The 18,566-nt window shown below is 33.8% G+C and overlaps 1 protein-coding gene and 1 non-coding gene across 2 annotated transcripts in view; both read right to left on the reverse strand.

The window, feature by feature from the left end:
* The window catches only part of LOC126744788 (peroxidase), an 80,215-nt gene that overhangs the window by 52,526 nt on the left and 9,123 nt on the right, over positions 1–18,566 (reverse strand). The gene's annotated exons all lie outside the window — the stretch shown is intronic.
* Positions 3,968–4,101, reverse strand: LOC126744829 (U4 spliceosomal RNA). Its single transcript, XR_007663324.1, has one exon. It is a non-coding gene; the product is annotated as a U4 spliceosomal RNA (small nuclear RNA).

Consider the following 18,566-nt stretch of genomic DNA (forward strand, 5'->3'; position numbering starts at 1 on the left):
CCAATTAGATCTAAAAACAACTACCTGGGTAATTAAAATAATATATTAAAATATAATATTATATTCATTATGTTATTTTAAATTTAGAGCCTTAAATTAAATTAAAAGCAACTTAAAATAAAGAGAAGGAGGAATAAAACGCGAGTAATCAATCTGTCAGTTTTTGTCTGCTGTCAAAATTTTAATTATTATAACTTTTATACGACTGATCAAAAAAGAAGAGAAATTGCAGATTATGCTCTTCAACTTTGGTTATAGCTATGATAACTAAGTTAACTGAAAAAAGAAGCCTACGAGAAACTCAGAGTAGATCATATTTAACCAAATAAAGTTCATTTTAAAATTCTACCTACAGCAGAATAAAAGTTATCTACCAAAGACTCAGAGTTCCATCACGAATCTGCTCATGCAAAGCAATATTGAAATTATCATGACTCATAAATAACTGATCAAAAAAGAGTAAGACATGCAGATTTAAGCTTATAATCAGTTGCTTCTGATTAACTGGTTTTTAACTTTGGTTATAATCTTATTGGTTATAATCTTAATGTGACATAGTTGATACATCTTAAGTTGCAGCCGAAGTAAGTCAATTTACCAAATAAAAATTATTTTTTGAATCCAGTATCAGTAAATCGAAAGTTATCAATGAAAGCCAGTTAAGGTTTATGTTATTAACCTAGCTTCAATAGATCAAAAGTAATCAGTCCAAGGCTGAATTGAAGCCATCAAGTACCTGCTGCAGTAAAGCAAAATTCAGATAATCATTACTCATAATCGATTAACACAAGAAGGCTAAGAAGTTCAGGTTTTTAGAGATGACCACTTACATTTCAGTTATAATCATAGTTCAAGTTAACTTCAAAAGAATTTAACTATTTAGTTTTGCTTATTTTGAACTCTCTGGGTGCTTGAGGCATTGTGTTCCCGTCTCTCTCACGACTACTTAAATCCCTGTTACTTTCACTGTATCTTCATTTGTTATTTTATCTCTGAGTGAGATTTACCTAATAGTTTTTCACAACATCTCCGTTTCTACTGTCTGTTTGATTTAACTCTCCATGCTCCTTGTTCCTATATGTATATTGTTTCGATATTCTGACTGCATTTCCTGCCTATTTCTTCGAATGCATCTTGCAACTATTTCCAGATAACTACAGTTTATGACTTAATTTATTTCGATTATGTGTTTATTAACCTCTAGTTCGCAACAGATAATATTTTTCTCAATCATCATTACACTACTAAACTTCTGTGCTATTTTGGTTAATCTTCAGCAATTGTTGAAGATGATCTTCATTTTTTGCCATAAAAGAATCAGTTCATCTGCTTGACAGAGGATTCGAAACCCCAAATAATTATGGTTTCTTTGTCTAATGGCTATTAGTCATAGCAGTCTCATACAGCAGTCTCAAGCAGCATCATAAATGGAGTTCGTTTCTCACAATCTCGGCTATGAGCGAATCTAAAAAATCTTCTAATTCGATTCCAATAAATATAATTCGTATGCTATTTATCATGCCAGTAATGGAACAGACAAGTCAGTATTTGGGCACCAGACTGTTGATCTATAAGTCATATTTGGGTTTTACCTTCAGACTTCCAGGACAAATTTTCTTTAGATCTTTTTTTTTTATGAAAGAAATTTTGCAGTATTAAGAGCTCAATTTAATAGTCTTCCATGAGTCTTAGTGAGCTGCATTACGCCTCTAGGATATCTTCATCGTTATCATTATAATCCTTCCGAAATTACACCTTTCAAATCTGAAATATTAAACCACAGATTATTACTTCTGTTCTATATTTTTCTGATATTAGATCGTATAAAAGCTATTAGAACATGTGCACTACGTTGTCGCGTCACATTAACAAAATTCTACAAGTGGCCATTAACAAAAAGCGCCCATTGCGATCCGTTTGTAGTGTCACTGCAGCTAGTGCTACCAACGTAAATCTGGTGTCTTTCAGTTTCTAACCAATAATTAAAAGATAATTATGTCATTTCTATGGCGGTTAATTGAAATACATAATATAGATAATATTGGGATAGTTTTGCAAACTATCTGTAGAAATCTATAAACGAAATGTTGTGGTGAACTGGTAGTATATTCTTATTTATATATTTTAGACGACACTTAGTTAAAAACTAGATATTTATGATTATTTATTTGTATATTTCATATTATATACATAAAATTTATATAGGTATATAATTATTATTCGCGCTGGCGGATTTTCCTATTTTCTTATATACCTCGAAAACCTTTGATGTCAAAGATTTTGATTTTTTATTTTATGACAGCTAAAACTTTCACACGCGTGCACAAATAAATTACTAAAATGTTTCCAGATGTAAATACCAGCAATATTTTACAAAAATCATTGCTAGAATGTACGATAAATGTCCGAAACATTGGGCCATAAATGGTACTTAAATGGTATGTTTCTGGCATGTCCTGTGTTTTCTGGGACAACACTTAAGATCAGCAGTAGTATGAATCGTCATCATTCATCACCACCAAATTTTTTAATAACCAGTTTTCATAACGTCTTAAAGGTCATCAGTAAGTGAACACGTTTGATTTTGGCTTCCTGTTTAAACCTATTTTTTTATATGCTTGGTTAATGCGAGCAACATTCACCGGAAAATATAAAAATGCCATGTAACTTATTATATTATTTTGTTAAGTATAATAAGCACGTTGGGAACCGGATGAAGCCTGTGAAATATAGATGTTTTAATTAGCCGTATTTTGCAAGGTGATCTACATACTTTTTGTATGAGAATGGGTTTGGAGATTTTTTTTATGCACGACCCTCTGTACTCGAATTTTGTAACGATTTCAGACTATTGCATTCAGGGGCGCAGTCAGAAAAGGGTGTCTTACAAATAGAAATTGCAATATTGATTCCTCCTGAAAGTCGAAAAATACTTTTAAAAAAATGAGTAAAACTTTATGTGTTATCTAAGTTAATAAATGTAATTGTAATTGTTTATCAAACAGGCAAACATTTCATGGAAAAAATAAGTGGCTTTGGGTTTACTAATACCATTTCTTCCACACCATCTCTCAAGTCTGGATAGATAAACCTGAAAGCTGCGACAGTCGTCAATAGAAGAAACAGCTCTGAAGCCCGTCAGATAATTTGCAAATCACAAAATTTGGGAGGTCCTCAGCTAGAAGATACCTGTATCTCACTGAATCTAAATCTTTTAATCCTTCTGATTTGGAATAATAGATAGCTGCCAAACAACCTTCACAAACTGTCGCAGCTATTCTAATAGAATCTTATCGCAGAATCTTGTAATTTACTTTGTCAAACGCCTTAGAAGAATTAGTATAGATGATGTAAACTTCCACAGCACTATCCAAAGCATCTGAATTCAGTATTTTCAAATTGAGCTCTATCAATCAATGAGCGTGAAAACCAAATTTTATTGGGAAACTATTGTTAGACCTAAGACCAGTGTAACCTGACCTATAATTGCTCACAAAAAATGATTGAAAATAATATATAAGTATTTCTGCTTTTGCAATAAATTTCATTTGTTGGACTAAGGATACTCTCAACTCTCTACATTCAAATTTTCATTTGTAAAAGGTTTGCCTATGCAAATATTCCTTCCGCCTATCATCTGTCTTCTTTTTCAGGAGCATGAAGTTTTTTAAAATTTTTTTGCATATTTGGTCACTCAGCAATAATCTCGTTTTCAGAAAGTTGATTAGCATTAAGAACATAATCTATTTTATTCATAACTTTATGAGAAACAAGTATTACTCGGCTGCTTATCTCAATAGTCCTTAGATGTATAAAATTTATCATTCAGCATTTTTTACATAATCATTTACTTAGTTTACTTACAAACATCGCAAGGATTCCCAGAGGTGACATATGTAACACAACTTGTCAATGAAGCATCAATTTGGGTAATGATTTTAAAAGTCATATGAATAACACCTATGAGACCAATATTGTTGTTAATAAAGGTACAGTCATCTACGTAACAAAGTCAACAAAGCTTTGGTTAAAGTGTTCAACTAGCAGTAATTGCACCTCGAATAAACCTCTCTGGTAACAATAATTTCCTTGCACAAAGCTCATGTGCAAGTGCTGCATTAGATCTAGTAAATATCTTTTTAAATCTTTCTGATGTATTAATCTTGGAAACTGTTTATAATCAGAATAAAGAATAGGTTATCTGCAAAAGCCAGGAATGTATAAGGCCTAATACAGAGAAGTAAAGTGATAAGTACAGGTCCACCATGAGAGCCTTGTGATACTCCGGAAGGAACCTCAATAATTTCAGAAACTGTTTCAAAACCCTTATTTTTTAATTTATTTTATAGTTCTTGATTTACCCTATTGAAAGCCTTTGTAAAGTTTAAATAAATAAAGTCTAACATATGTTGTTCTTTATTACATGTCCAACATCCTAACCTAGTTTCTAATTATTAACGTCAACGTTAGAACCTCTTCTTAAAACCCTTATGGAAACACATGCCAAAGCGTTTTTGCTCTAATTCGCATTAATGTCACGTGTAAACCTAGTAAGTAAATGGAACGGCCATTTTATATTAAAACAAAAGAGGAGAGATACCATCAGAGCCAGAAGAAAGACGATATGACAAAAATATAAAAGCGAGCAATAAGAACCCATGATATTTAATATCTCAGAGAGAGAAACACAGTAAGTATAGTTACCGCATTGATTGTGAAGAAAAATAATGCAAACAGACTTAATATTTCAGTAGCATTATTAACACTATGGTAATATGGTTATTCTGTTGATCCTTTGCTTAACAACATTTAGGTTCAACATATATTTCTCAATAATATTGATGTAGTTTTCATAGCATAAAGCTTTACACTGGTTTCTCTGAACAATAAGGGAATGATAGAAATATATATTACCAGTCCTACGATATTTTGCATATGTGGTGCCCTTTTCTGGATAAAAAAAAACCTCATAACTCACCACCCATCTATCTAAGAAAACTGGCTACCATATACGTTTTGACAGCTACAAACATATGTATATGGTGTAATAAAAATATATCAATGCTTCATCTATACTCAGGTCTTCTAATAATTGAACTCAACCATTATTATCAATACAATCATTGACTCAGTGAAGCAACTCTTTATAGTTAGTTGACAACCTCCATCCTAGTTTTAAGTGTAATTCAAATAATAGAGCTTCATGAAGTATGCTGTTAGGAACAAGAACATTAATGATTCTATTTGTAAAAATGCCACATAGGATACTACAATAAAAGAATTAAAGCAACATTTCAACTGTTGTACACTTAATCCAAATTTATCATTAGCTCAAGCAATTTGGGACCAAATCACTTAAAATGATAATTTTTTGCAAATAGAATAAATATACTCTATACAGTGAGAAACATATAATAGTAGATACAAAGTCCAGAATCCTGTTTTAAAGTGGACATTGGGTGAGAAACAATGGACTTCCTACCCCTTGGATACGCCACTGATTGTATGAGATAACAATGTTAAAAAAAAAGAAAGCTCAAATGCACCGCATTCTAAATACCACTTGTCGGCTTTGAACGTAAAAAGGGTAACAACTTGGCCTGATTTTTTATTTTATTTTCGGTTGGTTTTAAGTGATTTACATCTGCACTGGGTATTGCGAAGGTGGGTTATAATTTTGCCAGGTAACTGAAATATGTATAAAAATTATTCGTAATATATTTTTGCATCACATCAGGTATTTTGTAATTTTTTAATGGTTAATAGTACAGTTTATAGCTACTAACTGGCTATTATCAAAGTATTTATAATTTTAAGTACTATTTGTTAACATTAATGTGTTATGCACAGTTTCAGTAATTTATCAAGTTTAGGTAATTGTGATAGTGTTATTGTTTCGTTGTGGTCACATTTACTCCATCTTGTAATAATATCCTGAGGAAGTTAATTGAAGCAAACGTTTCCTGTATCTTTTATTTGGCGAGGCAATTCCTCAAATAAAAGTAACCTAGGAAATATGTAACAGACATTGACTCATCCTTTTTCAAACGTAATTTGTAATTAATGGGTATATGCTAATACGTTAAAAGATTCTTACTAATGGTGTCTGTTATCCTAAGCTTTTCATAAGGTTCCTATTGGAAAATCACCAAACAAAGAACATGAGAAGTTGTTCATAAACCATTCCTATTAGCCTTTTTACCCTAAATTAAATCTTCTTGTCTCAATCCTTTTAAAATTTTGCGCCTATTTTCTACGCCAAAACAGGCCACTCACTCTCTCTATCTTTCCTTAGACTCTTAGTGAACAACTGCAGGTCCAAAAGTTGCAGTGCAAAGTGGAGTTGTTATTGCCTAGATATAGTATCTGAGTCGAGTCGCAAGTCGTAGTGACGGCGGACGTAAGAAGTTGCATAGGAACTATTCCTATTACCTTTCACCTCCTAAGATGAATCATCCTTTCTCTCTTTTCAATGATCAATTGACTACTCCAGAAGCCAAGTGACCAATTGCAGACTCAAGAGTCCAAGAACGTATTTGACCAAGTCTGGTGACATAATTTTGCTGCTAATAAACCTTATTGAAAAGAACGTACATTTCATAAAAGAACAATCACCACAAAACAAGAATAAGGATAGAAAATAGACTAAAGGAATAAATGCGTCAATTAGATAAGGAGACCACATCTCTTGAGCTTGGTGATCTACTGCTATGCAGATCATCTAATTCTAGTCGCAGTATATCGTCAATCGAGTGGAATTCTTGATGTCCAGATGTAGTGTGTTAGTCGAGTAGCAAGTCGTAGTCACGGTGGACGTGAGAAGTTGCTCACGAACTATTTCTATAACCTTTTATATTCTAAGATGAATCTTCTCTTTCCCTCCAATGACCAATTACCTATTGCAGGTGCCAACTGACCAATTGCAAGTCCAAAAGTCGCAGTATACAGTCGAGTTGAGTCGTTGTTATCGAGATATAGTGTATGAGTTAATTCGCGACTCCTCCTTTGTTACACTGGTTTCTTACGGACTAGCTATTATTGCTCTTGCCGGTCTTCTCAGTTGCAACTGCGTGCTATGGTACTTTGAGCTCCTATACTACTTTTCTCTATAGCATCTGGGTGCTGAGGTTGGATTAAAGGATTTTTAACTTATTTCAGGATAAGAAATAGTAATTAGGCATCGGGGAAATGTTGCCAGTTATCTTTGGGCGGAGCCAGAGCCCGAGCCCCACTCCTCGCAGAGAAAACAAAGCCTGAGTGAGTCGGGCGGAGGACTGAGTGATCTCAGTCCTTTGGTTTTAACTAAAAGAACTATTATATAACATTACGCCTTTCCATGGCCGGTTTTCTCTTGGTCTCAGTAGAAATTCTCCTATCAGGGAGTTGTCCACACTTCTGACTTTTTCCTTGAACTTGGAATGTTTTTCAGCTATGTATTCTTGTATTGTATCAAGTTTGCAGTCAGAGCGCATATCAACATTCCTTACGAACAAGGGTACATTAGTGAATATCCTCAAACACTTATTCTGAAAGACCTAAAGCTTTCTAATGTTCGTCGTCGTGGTATTCCAGAAAATGTTTGAGACGTAAAGCAGTTTAGGACGTAGAACCTGTTTATAGACCATTCATTTATTAGTCAAAGAGAGCCTACTGCTCCTGCAGAGAAAGGAGCAGAGCGCACGATTCCATTGCATGAATTAATTTGCATTATAATGGACGTTTTGCTCTGTTTGGCCTCTGTTTTCTTACTATTCATTTTGATTTTCCGGTTGTTTGCCCCCTCTATAATTTTATCTAGATGACTCTGCATGTACGCTGATATCTGGACTAAATTTTTACAGCTCGCAAAGACACGAGTGTCGTCCGCAAATAATGCGACTCGCGAATAGTGTGTGCTTTTTGGAATGTCCGCTTGGTATATATTGAATAAAATTGGTGCGAGTGGGGAACTCCAGCTCGCATCCTGTTAAAGGAGATGATAGTTTCATTTATTTTAACAGTAAATTCCCTTTCTTTCAGGAAATGTTTAATAAATTACGTAAACCTTGCGGACACTCTAAATTTCTGCAACTTATAGATCAAACCATCAAGCCACACTCTATCGAAGGCCTTTTCGATGTCGAGTGTGATCATGGCGGTAGATCCCTTCGCATTAAATGAATCCACCAGACTCTGGTGTATCCGTGCAAGCTGCAACTCAGTTGATAATCCTCTTGTAAATCCGCACTGCTCTTCCGGGATTATTTTGAGTTCATCTAGCTCCTCCCATAATCTGCTTAGTACCGTCTTTTCAAATGATTTCAGGTGATCTCCCAGTGATGGCAGCAGACTAATGGGTCTGTAACTTTCCGGTTTTCTTATGTTTTTACCCTGTTTAGGTATTACTACCACAATTGCTTTTTTCCATTCGACCGGAAAATAACACAGGCTAATACATTTGTTATAAATGGTTTTTATGTCCAAGAGTGTATTATCAGGTAGTGTTTTCAGCATTTTGTTGTTTATTTCATCATGACCTGGTGCTTCCTTATTCATTTGGTCTTTAATTACGTCTCTTATTTGCCTACAAGAAATAAGAGACTTATACTTTTCTAATGCGTTTGGTGGTAGGTTTTCGATTTGTACTTTTGAAAGCTCTATTTCTTCACGTAATTCGGGATTATCTGGTATATGGTTTACGTCAAATTGTTCTGTTAAAAGTTTCCGCCTTATCCCAGTCCGAGTATACCAAAAGACCGTCTTGGTTTTCTATGGGCGGAAACTCTGTTTGTATTCTCCCTCTCAATATTTTTGAAACCTTCCAGAATTTTGATTTGTCTTTATCGCCATCGTTAAGTTCCGAGATGTAATGTGTGAATCGACTCGCAACTACGGTGTCATAGTTGCTGTAAGAAGTTGCTCATGAACGATCTTTATTTCTTAAAACCCAAGACGGGGTCCTCTTTTTCTGTCTTTTTTTTCTCTCTCTCTCTCTCTCTCTAGACTCTTGGTGACCAATTGCAAGATCCAAGACTAGCACAGTCGAGTTGAACCGTTGTTGCCGAGATGTACTGTGTGAGACGAGTCATATTTGCAGTAGACGTGAGAAGTTGCTCACCAACCACCCAACTATCTCTATTACCCTTTATACCCTAAGCTAAATCTTCCTCTGTCTCTCTCCAAACTCATATTGTTGACTAATTGCAGATTCAAGAGTCCAAGGGTCGCAGTATACAATCAGTCGAGTTTAGTCATTATTGCTGCCGAGAAATGAGTGAATCGAGTTGCAAGTCGTAGTCGTGAGAAGTAACCTTACCCTCTCAGCTTTTATAACCTAAGATGGATCTTTCTCTTTTTACCCAATAACTAATCGCAGGTTCCAAGTGACCAGTTGCAGGTCCAAGAATCGCAGTATACAGTCTTAATATAAGTTCTTGTCGAGATGTAGTGACTAAGTCAAGTAGCAAGTCCTACTCATACTAGGCATGAGCAGTTGCTCACGAACTATACCCTAATATGAATTTTCCTCTCTCTCTCTCTCTCTCTCTTCAATGACTAATTCCAGGTGCCAAGTGACCAACTGCAAAACCAAGAGTTGCACTATACAGTCAAGTTCAGTCGTTGTTTTCGAGATTTAGTGTGTGAGTAAAGTCACACGTCGTAATCACGGTCAGCGTGAGAAATTGCTCACGAACTATCACTTTTACCCCTTATACCCTAAGATGAATCTTCTCTATCTTTAATGGCCAATTGCTCGTACAAGAGTTGCCGCATACAGTCGAGTTCAGTCGTTATTTTCGAAATGTAATGTATGAGTCGAGTCGTAAGTCGAGTTAAGTCGTTGCCGAGATAGAGTATGAAAATCGAGTTGCAAGTTGTAGTCAAAGTCAGCATGAGAAGTTGATTCCCTATTAACAAAATGCGTTTAAGGCTTGCAGTACATATTAAAGGTAAGTTATAACCACAGTCTGCGAACTAAGATGTTGCTTATGGTTCATTTTTACTACTAGAAATACATATGCATAGATATGTAGAAATCTACATACTCTTCATATATCTTAAAGTAATAATGGAATATCAAACACAGAAAAATCTAGAAATTAAGGTGTGTGAAACACAATAATTATACGAAATAAGATATACAATTATAAATAAACTCACAAATACAAATTAGCTTGAAACTATTCAAGGATTTAAAAATAAAATTTATTTTAGAAAAGTGCAGTGGTGTACTTTTTTTTTATTAAAAAATATTTACGACAAATGTAGGTTATAGGTAGGCTTCCTGGACACTAAGTGAAATATATCACAATTTAAGCTTAAGTAGATGCCTTTATTATAAATTCCTTATCAACGATTTTTTAACGATCAAAATAAAGGTTTTATATTTTTCTTCTATAACTAAAAATTCAACGTTTTGTTGATGGTATTTGTTTAGAAGTCTATTCCATTTTCTAAACATCTTTAAATAGTAGACAATGTATCACGCTTCAACGTTTAATTTATATGACATAATAATTTTATAATAATAACATTTAACAAATCTTCTTGTTAAACGTGAATAATATAAACATAATATCACATTTCTCAAAGTACATAACGCCGAAATTTTATCCGATATTTATAGTTGGAGTTCAACCAAAAATGTACACCTGGTGTAAACCAAAAATAAACGTTTATTTAACTATGGTGTGTTGCTTGAGTTACCTTGTTGTTACAAAAAATTAAGGCAATTTGCACTGCAGCTTAAACTAGCTCTATATCTTTGTCATCAACAATGACATCAATAAAAAGGTAAAAAACCCAAACGAATTAATATTACTACATCACGAATCGAACCCAACCGTTGTATGAACAACCTAATATAAAAAAAACATATGTCGAATTTGGTAATCTACCATGTAAAATCTCACCTCATCATTTTTAACCAAACGAAGGCAATATAAAAAGCGAATAATGATACCTTTCGTCGAAATTGGTACTTTCACGATCGAGCAATAACGAAACCATTTTATAATGTATGAAATAAATTATAATACGGATGAAACAAAACAAAAAGATCATCAGTCAACCGCTTATTACGTAACGAAATCCTGAATGGAATTTGAATGAAACGTGAACGTACGTTTTGCAATTTACCAAATTTTAGAGATTTGTGCTGTTTCAAGTCATGAATTTATGTAATATTTATAATTATGTAGAGAAACTTTTGTTGAAGGAGGTGACGGTAGCATACCAATTATTAGTAGGCTTTTTGGTTAACATACTATCTCACAGTAGATGACATGTTAAGAATGAAATTAGAAATTATTGTAGAGAAAGGCGATAGTATTGTACAGTCTTGATAAATTTTTCTATTGGGTAAATGAATCATTTAATAAAGTTAACTAACTTGAATTGAATAACTTATTAGGGGATCAAGTGATAACAGTCTTCTGATGTTAATAATTGAATTCTGATAAAAATCCTAATTTTTGATGCTCTATTGTTGTATTTGATAAACAAATGCGAAATTAAATTAATATGAAAAACAATATTAAATATATATTTATTAAACTGTAGAACATACGTATATTATATACAATTCGAGAAAATTTCCGCATTTAAAAAATTGACACAGGATTTACATATCTAGTTTTTAAACTCGTATATTACACCTCAAATACTTGATGAAATTTGCCTGAAAAATCACTGTTTTTCGTTCATATTATCCAATCTAATAACGCTATTCTTATACTAAATATTTATATATACAACTATATCAAAGTTGAATAAACAGTGTTATTAAATTAAATATTGCATATATATTTTCCGCAAAAGCATTGTTTTTTTATTAAAACAACCCTTACCCCCCACCCACCCCAAACATTTACCCAGTAAGAAATTCCTTTCAAAAATCGCTGTTTTCCTTACATAATATCCAATCTAATAACACTGTTTTTGTATTAAATATTAATTAATAAACATATATATAATTATATAAAATGTAAATAAACAAACCGTGTTATTAGATTGAATATTAACGACGAAATCAGGTGTTATTCATGCGCATTATTTTGGAAAACAATGATTTTTGAAAACAATTTCTTACTGGGAAGTTGTGTGGGGTGGGTGGGGGGGGTAAGGGTAGGCTTTATGAAAAACAATTTTTTTTCCAGAAAATTCGATTTATATTAGATTATTCGATGATTTGATTTAATTTAAATTCGATTACTGCATTTCAAATATGTGATAAAATGAGCCCCATATCACATAAAATGAAAGAGAAAAAAAAATTCACCAATACAAATTAGCTTAAAACCAAAGGATTAAAAAATAAAATTTATTTGAGAAAAATGCAGTGGTGTACTTTTTTTATTAAAAAATATTTACGATAAATGTGGTTTGTTGGTAGACTCCCTGGACATACCCAGATACACCCAGTAAAATATATCATAATTTAAGCTTAAATAGATGCCTTTATTATAAATGCCAAATCAACAATTAAGGTACCTGCGGCAAATAAAGCCCGGCGGTCAATAAGGCCCACTGACCATATCTTTAATATTTAAAACTATAACCCAAATCTGACAACGTCAAATTACTCCCCGCCTTAGATATACCACATATTACTTTAACGAACTCAAAGGAAGCAGCATGCGGGAACAGTATTAAATTATCTTCGGAGTTGATGTGTCGCAATTGTCCATTTTATAATTCTCGTGTGCCACATTTTCGTAAATTTTTTTGACTTAACGAACTTTTTGGTTCTACTGTTTGAGTTTCTTACATTCTCTGTTTCACAGAGCATCTTTTGATGTAAAAATCTAGTCAAAAAGGTAATTAAGTTTTTAATTATTTAGATTTTCAATAAAAATTGCCAATTCGGATATTAAGGCCCACCGAATAAATGGTTGGCCTTATTAAATGATAAGGTTTCTATCTTTAATTTCTCTCCAGAAGGATACCTAAAATGCCAAGAGAAAGAACAAAACGTGCAATATGGACGTTAGAGCAACTTCAGTCTGCCATACACACTCAAACCATGTCCCAAAGACAAGCCGCAGAACATTACAAAATTCCGAGAAGAACCCTACGGAACCACATACAATCTGGAAACGCTATAAAAAAGATAGGGTAGATCTAGCATTTTAACAGCAAATCAGGAAAATCAATTTTCGGAAAGAATCATTCGTTTGTGTGACATTGGCATGCCTTTAACCCTTAACCCGCCATGTGGCGTCTGACAGACTACTCAATAAATTTAATTGACTGTATTTCTTAAAACGAAGCGCCCCCAAAACTTGTCACCCCACCTAATCCTTCTACTATTGGTCCATTATATATCGCCTGACTGACATTGTTTTATGCCCTTGTGCAAATAAACTATTTCGGTCAGTCTCAGTTTCTGCGTAGTCTCCTAGACGCCACATGTTCGTTTGTCTTAGAAACATCGTGTGATCTGATATGGCCGGTCCGTCTAAAAGAATTCGTTTTGAGAATAATAAGTTTGAAGAAACTGTTCTACAGTGGTATAATGAAGTTGATAGTGATGCGAGTGATGTTGACAGTGCGCCAGAAGATGAAGTTATTGAATCTGAACACCACACGGCTTCTGGCTTTTCTGAAGAAGACTGTAAAGATAGTGATGAAGACAAAAATACTGCTGATTCTGAAGTTATGGAAAGAGAATAGAAATATTTTTACGGAAAAAACCGTTTCTGGTGGTGCACTAGTGAGATAATTTCTTCGTCATGCGTAAGAAAACACAACATAGTCATGAAGGTTCCAACTGTAAAAGGAAGACCCCCGACCTAGGTAACAGCGCAAGTTCTACTTCGGTATGGAACCTATTTTTCTCCGACGATATTTTAGAACAGATAATTATATGGACAAATTAAAAACTCTTCCAAATACGTTCAAACTACAAAGATAAAAACAGTATCAGCCATGTAAGAGATTTAGATAAAATCGAATTGAAAGCTTTCCTAGGTTTGTTGATTTACACATCGGTATTCAAATCGAACCATGAAAATATAAAAACAATTTTTCCTACCGATGGATCGGGCAGAGAGATATTCCGGGCAGTAATGAGCCAAAATCGATTTGAAATTCTATTAGCTGCTCTGAGATTTGATAACCCTGAGACAAGAATTTATCGTAAGGAAGAAGACCCAACAGCAGCAATTTCTGAAATTTTTACGAAGTTCATTAAAAACTGTTAAGACTTTTATGGTATGGGAGAATCAATGACAATTGATGAGATGCTCGTTAGTTTTAGGGGGAGAACTTATTACAAAATGTACATGCCTGCCAAACCCTGTAAATATGGCATAAAGCTTATGTGTCCCACTGATGCTAGGACGAGTTATCTTTGTAATGCTTATATTTACTGTGGGAAAGGATCCGATGCATTTGGACTAAGTGCAGCAGAACAGAAGTTTTCTAAACCGACCCAGGCTGCTATACGCCTCGCTAAACCTTTTTTTGGGAGCAATCGGAATATAACAGCTGATAATTGGTTTACCTCCATGGAGCTTGTAGATGTTTTGCTCAAAAATAAACTTACCTACGTCGGAACAGAAAAATAAAAGAGAAATTCCAACGGAGTTCTTGCCGAACAAAAAGAAAAAATTAAGATCATCATTATACGGATTTCGAGAAGAGGTCACCACGGTTTTCCATGTGAGTAAGCCTGGAAAATCGGTAGTCTTAGTTTCTTCTATGCATGACAAAGAATTTACTGATCCGGAAACACAAAAGCCAAAAATAATTGCCTATTATAATCGGAACAAGGGAGGTGTAGATACAATTGACGAGAAGTGTTCTAAAAGTTCTTCAAGTCAACGCATCCGTAGATAGCCGCTTGCGATATTCTTCCGTATACTTGGCATTTCTGTAATAAATTCGTATATTTTACATAAATGTTTTAAGCACAACGTAGCAGTTCGGAAAAAATCAGTCTTTGCAAAAGAACTAGCAGCTGACTTAGTTCGGGAAAACATGGAGAGGCGCCAGAAAAATCCTCGAGTACCTCGCGATATACGCAGCACTATTATTAGAATTTTGGGAATACCGAAAGTAGATCAACTACAAGCAGAAGAGGATCTAATGCTTCAAAAACACAAGGGATGTTACTTATGTCCACGAGCAAAACATCGTATGACAAAATATTTATGTGTGCAGTGTAAACGTGCAATTTGCTTACAATGTTCGAAACCATTATGTGATATGTGTATTATAAACAAACGAAATATTTAGCTCTTGCTACAAGGCAACTTGGTTAGGTTTAATTGATTTTTAAGTTGGATTATATAATATACTACTTTTTCAACAAAGTTGTCCAAAAATATTACAATATTTTCACTTTTTTTGTATAAGCCGAATTTAAATTTTCTTTAGAGTAAATATTGTGTTTAAGTTTATTACTATTACTATAATTGCATTAAATATAATTATTTTTAGTAGAAGTAAACTCATTTGTCACTACAAAATTCCAAAAATAAAGCAAAAAAACAAACGAGCGTCATTTTGTTTATTTTTGATAAGTAGTCTGTCAGACGACACATGGCTGTTTATGCCAGAAATTCTCACATGGTGGGTTAAGGGTTAACTCCTCTGTTAGTGAGACGATCGGCTTTTAAATTCTGTGTCGACAATAACATTAAACACCCGTTTCGCACGTCTAAAGGTGTAGCTGGAAAAGATTGGTTTTACGGGTTCTTAAAGCGTAACCCACATCTTGCTAGACGGAAAGCTCAACTTATGAATCCTGGGAGAGCTCAAAAGCTCAATAAGTTTATTATTTTCCCAAGCTCTCTGATATTTACAGAGAAATATTCAACAGAAGCCCCAAAATCTCTTAAATATGGATCAAAAGGGTTGCAGGTTGACCATCTACCACCAGCAACAAATTATTGGGAAAAGAGGTGCTAAGCGCATCCATCTCGTGGCACCTGAACATGCTGCAATGCTTTGGGGAATTCCATACCTCCTATGATCGTATTTAAGGGCAAAAGATTGAAGCCTGAATGGCAAGATGGTCTGCCACCGGGTTCCCTTGTGAAAATGGCGGAGAAGGGTAGTATGACGACAGAACTTTTTATTGCATTTCTACACCATCTATCTCGCTACAAGAACAACGGACCGGCTGTACTTATCTTTGACGGAGCTTCTAGCCACCTAGATATTTCAATCGTTGATGCTGCAGATCAAGTGGGACTTGGACTGTTTTGTTTGCCGTCAAATACCACCCATGAGCTCCAACCGTTGGACAAGGTTGTTTATCGCTCGTTCGAGTATCATTGGGATCAGGAGCTTCTTTGATATTGGGATACGCATCCAGACCGACGTCTTAATAAAAGCCGCTTTGGTTATATTTTCTCCAAGTCTGGAGCAAATGTATGACTCTCGAAAATATAGTCAATAAATTTAGGGCCACTGGATCCAAGTGTCATACCTGAATCAGCGTTTGCCCCATCGTTAGCACCTCAACGTCCTCCAGAAAATATTGAACAGCCTCAGCAGGAAATTAACATAATTCCGGAACCAACAAATGTTACCGTTGTGAGCACTATCAATAATCTGTCACGTGACTATGACTCATATGACTCTGAAGATCACATGCCTTTAACTACTCTAAAGGAGATGATGAGAAATTCCAAAACAAACAAAAACCCACAAGCTACTACTAACACTACTTCTACTCAAAACATTAATAATGATCATCATAATAAAACTTTTAAAAAATTACTACCAACCCCTGAACTAAGATAGCAAGGAAGAAATCACTTAACTACAGGGCACAAGCAGTGACTAAAGATCTTTTTGCATCAGTTACCAAACCCACCACGAAGCCATCCAAAATATCTGCTTCTAAGGAGGCGATACCGTCATCTTCAAAAGGTATTGGAAGAAGGACTTTATAAGTAAATCCTTCAATTACGGACTCTTGGACTCAGTGCATGCTCTCGGACGCTCTCGGACTCAGTGCATAGCGTGCGGGACTTGGTGTCACGAGGCGTGTGTTGGCTTCTCACAAGATGATGATGACGACCCAAACTGCTCCTAGGCTTTAATGGTCAAATTTGTTTCTTGGTTAGAACTGTATTTTTTACGTTTATATTTTTATTATTTGATAAGCCTTTTTAACCGACATCATTAATTTAATGGGGCCTTATTTACCGAAAAGTCGGATAATAAGGCCCACTTTCATATTTTTTTACGAAGCTTGTCAAAAGCCTAATCAAAATAATAAACTTTTTAATTAATGTAGTATTTTGTTAAAAAGGCTTCATATTTTCAATATTTGGAGTGTCCTGTTTTTGTTTAATTTTTTGATAACACAATAAAGCATTTTTTCCTTAACTGGGCCTTATTTACCGCTTAACGATTAAAATAAAGGTTTTATACTTGTGTCCTATAACTAAAAATTTAACGTTTTTAAACTAATATAACTAATTACATACTAAATACAGAAATTTTTAATTTAAATTAAATACACATTAAGTATATTAAACCTCTTTAAATAAAAGCCAAAAAAAAATTATAAATAATTGACTAAAATATTTCATCAATTTTTTATAATTAATTATTTAGCTAAACTTGATTTTTTAATGCACTCTGTAATTTGTTGCGGTATGGACGTTTATCATAATTGACTTTTTTTTTAAAGTTACATAAGAGTCAAGATGCTCTTCGTTGACGAATAAGAATAATTAAATTACATTTTAATAGAACTTCGTTATGGTTGCTAATTATGGTTAACATGCCTAAATTAATAATTGAGAATTGTAAGGAAATTTCTTAATATATTGCAATAATTTTTTTTTCGTGAACAATTTAGTCCGGCAACTTATTTCACATATGAATTCCTACATATTGAATTAATTTTTTATAGCTTGATGTTCTGTGATGTGGAAAACTGAACAGATACGGATTTTTCATATTGTGTGTCTGGTTATAATGAAAGAATAATTTCTTTAAATTATTAAAATAATCAGACAAATATTAGACCCAAAAGTTAAAATTTAGTAAACATAAAAAATTACAAAAACAACAAGATTTGTATTAATGACTATATTTACTTACACGTTATTATATATAATATTCAAAATTGATATGAAACAAATCAGGATTTTTTATTTTATAGTTCGAATTTACGTAAAATTTTACTATTTAAACATTATTTAATCTTCTTTAATATAGCCTCCTAAAGCTTATAAGACGTTTTAATGAAGGTACTAAGATGGCAACATAAATTACCCAATAATCCCGATATTCCAAGACCTTGTAACCGATATTATTATATTGCACATTCTGCCGTATCACTGCAATTATAAAATTAACCCAACAGCACAGGTCGTGCTCACCGACAGTTCTTGTTTTTTTTTTTTCTACATTAAACGACTTGATACCTATTTTGTTGCTATAACTTACCGAGATTTAAGTGCCATTATTTCCATTTAATTACGTAATGCAGTCGCATATTTTGAATATTATTATTTGAACTTATTTTATGGGTTTTGCGAAATTACATTATTGGCGGCAGGTGGTTTTAATTAAACGGAGACCACGTGGTCTCTGGTGGTTTATTAATTCTAATCATT

Source organism: Anthonomus grandis, chromosome 14, assembly GCF_022605725.1.
Source record: "Anthonomus grandis grandis chromosome 14, icAntGran1.3, whole genome shotgun sequence".
In the NCBI taxonomy this organism is placed as follows: domain Eukaryota; kingdom Metazoa; phylum Arthropoda; class Insecta; order Coleoptera; family Curculionidae; genus Anthonomus; species Anthonomus grandis.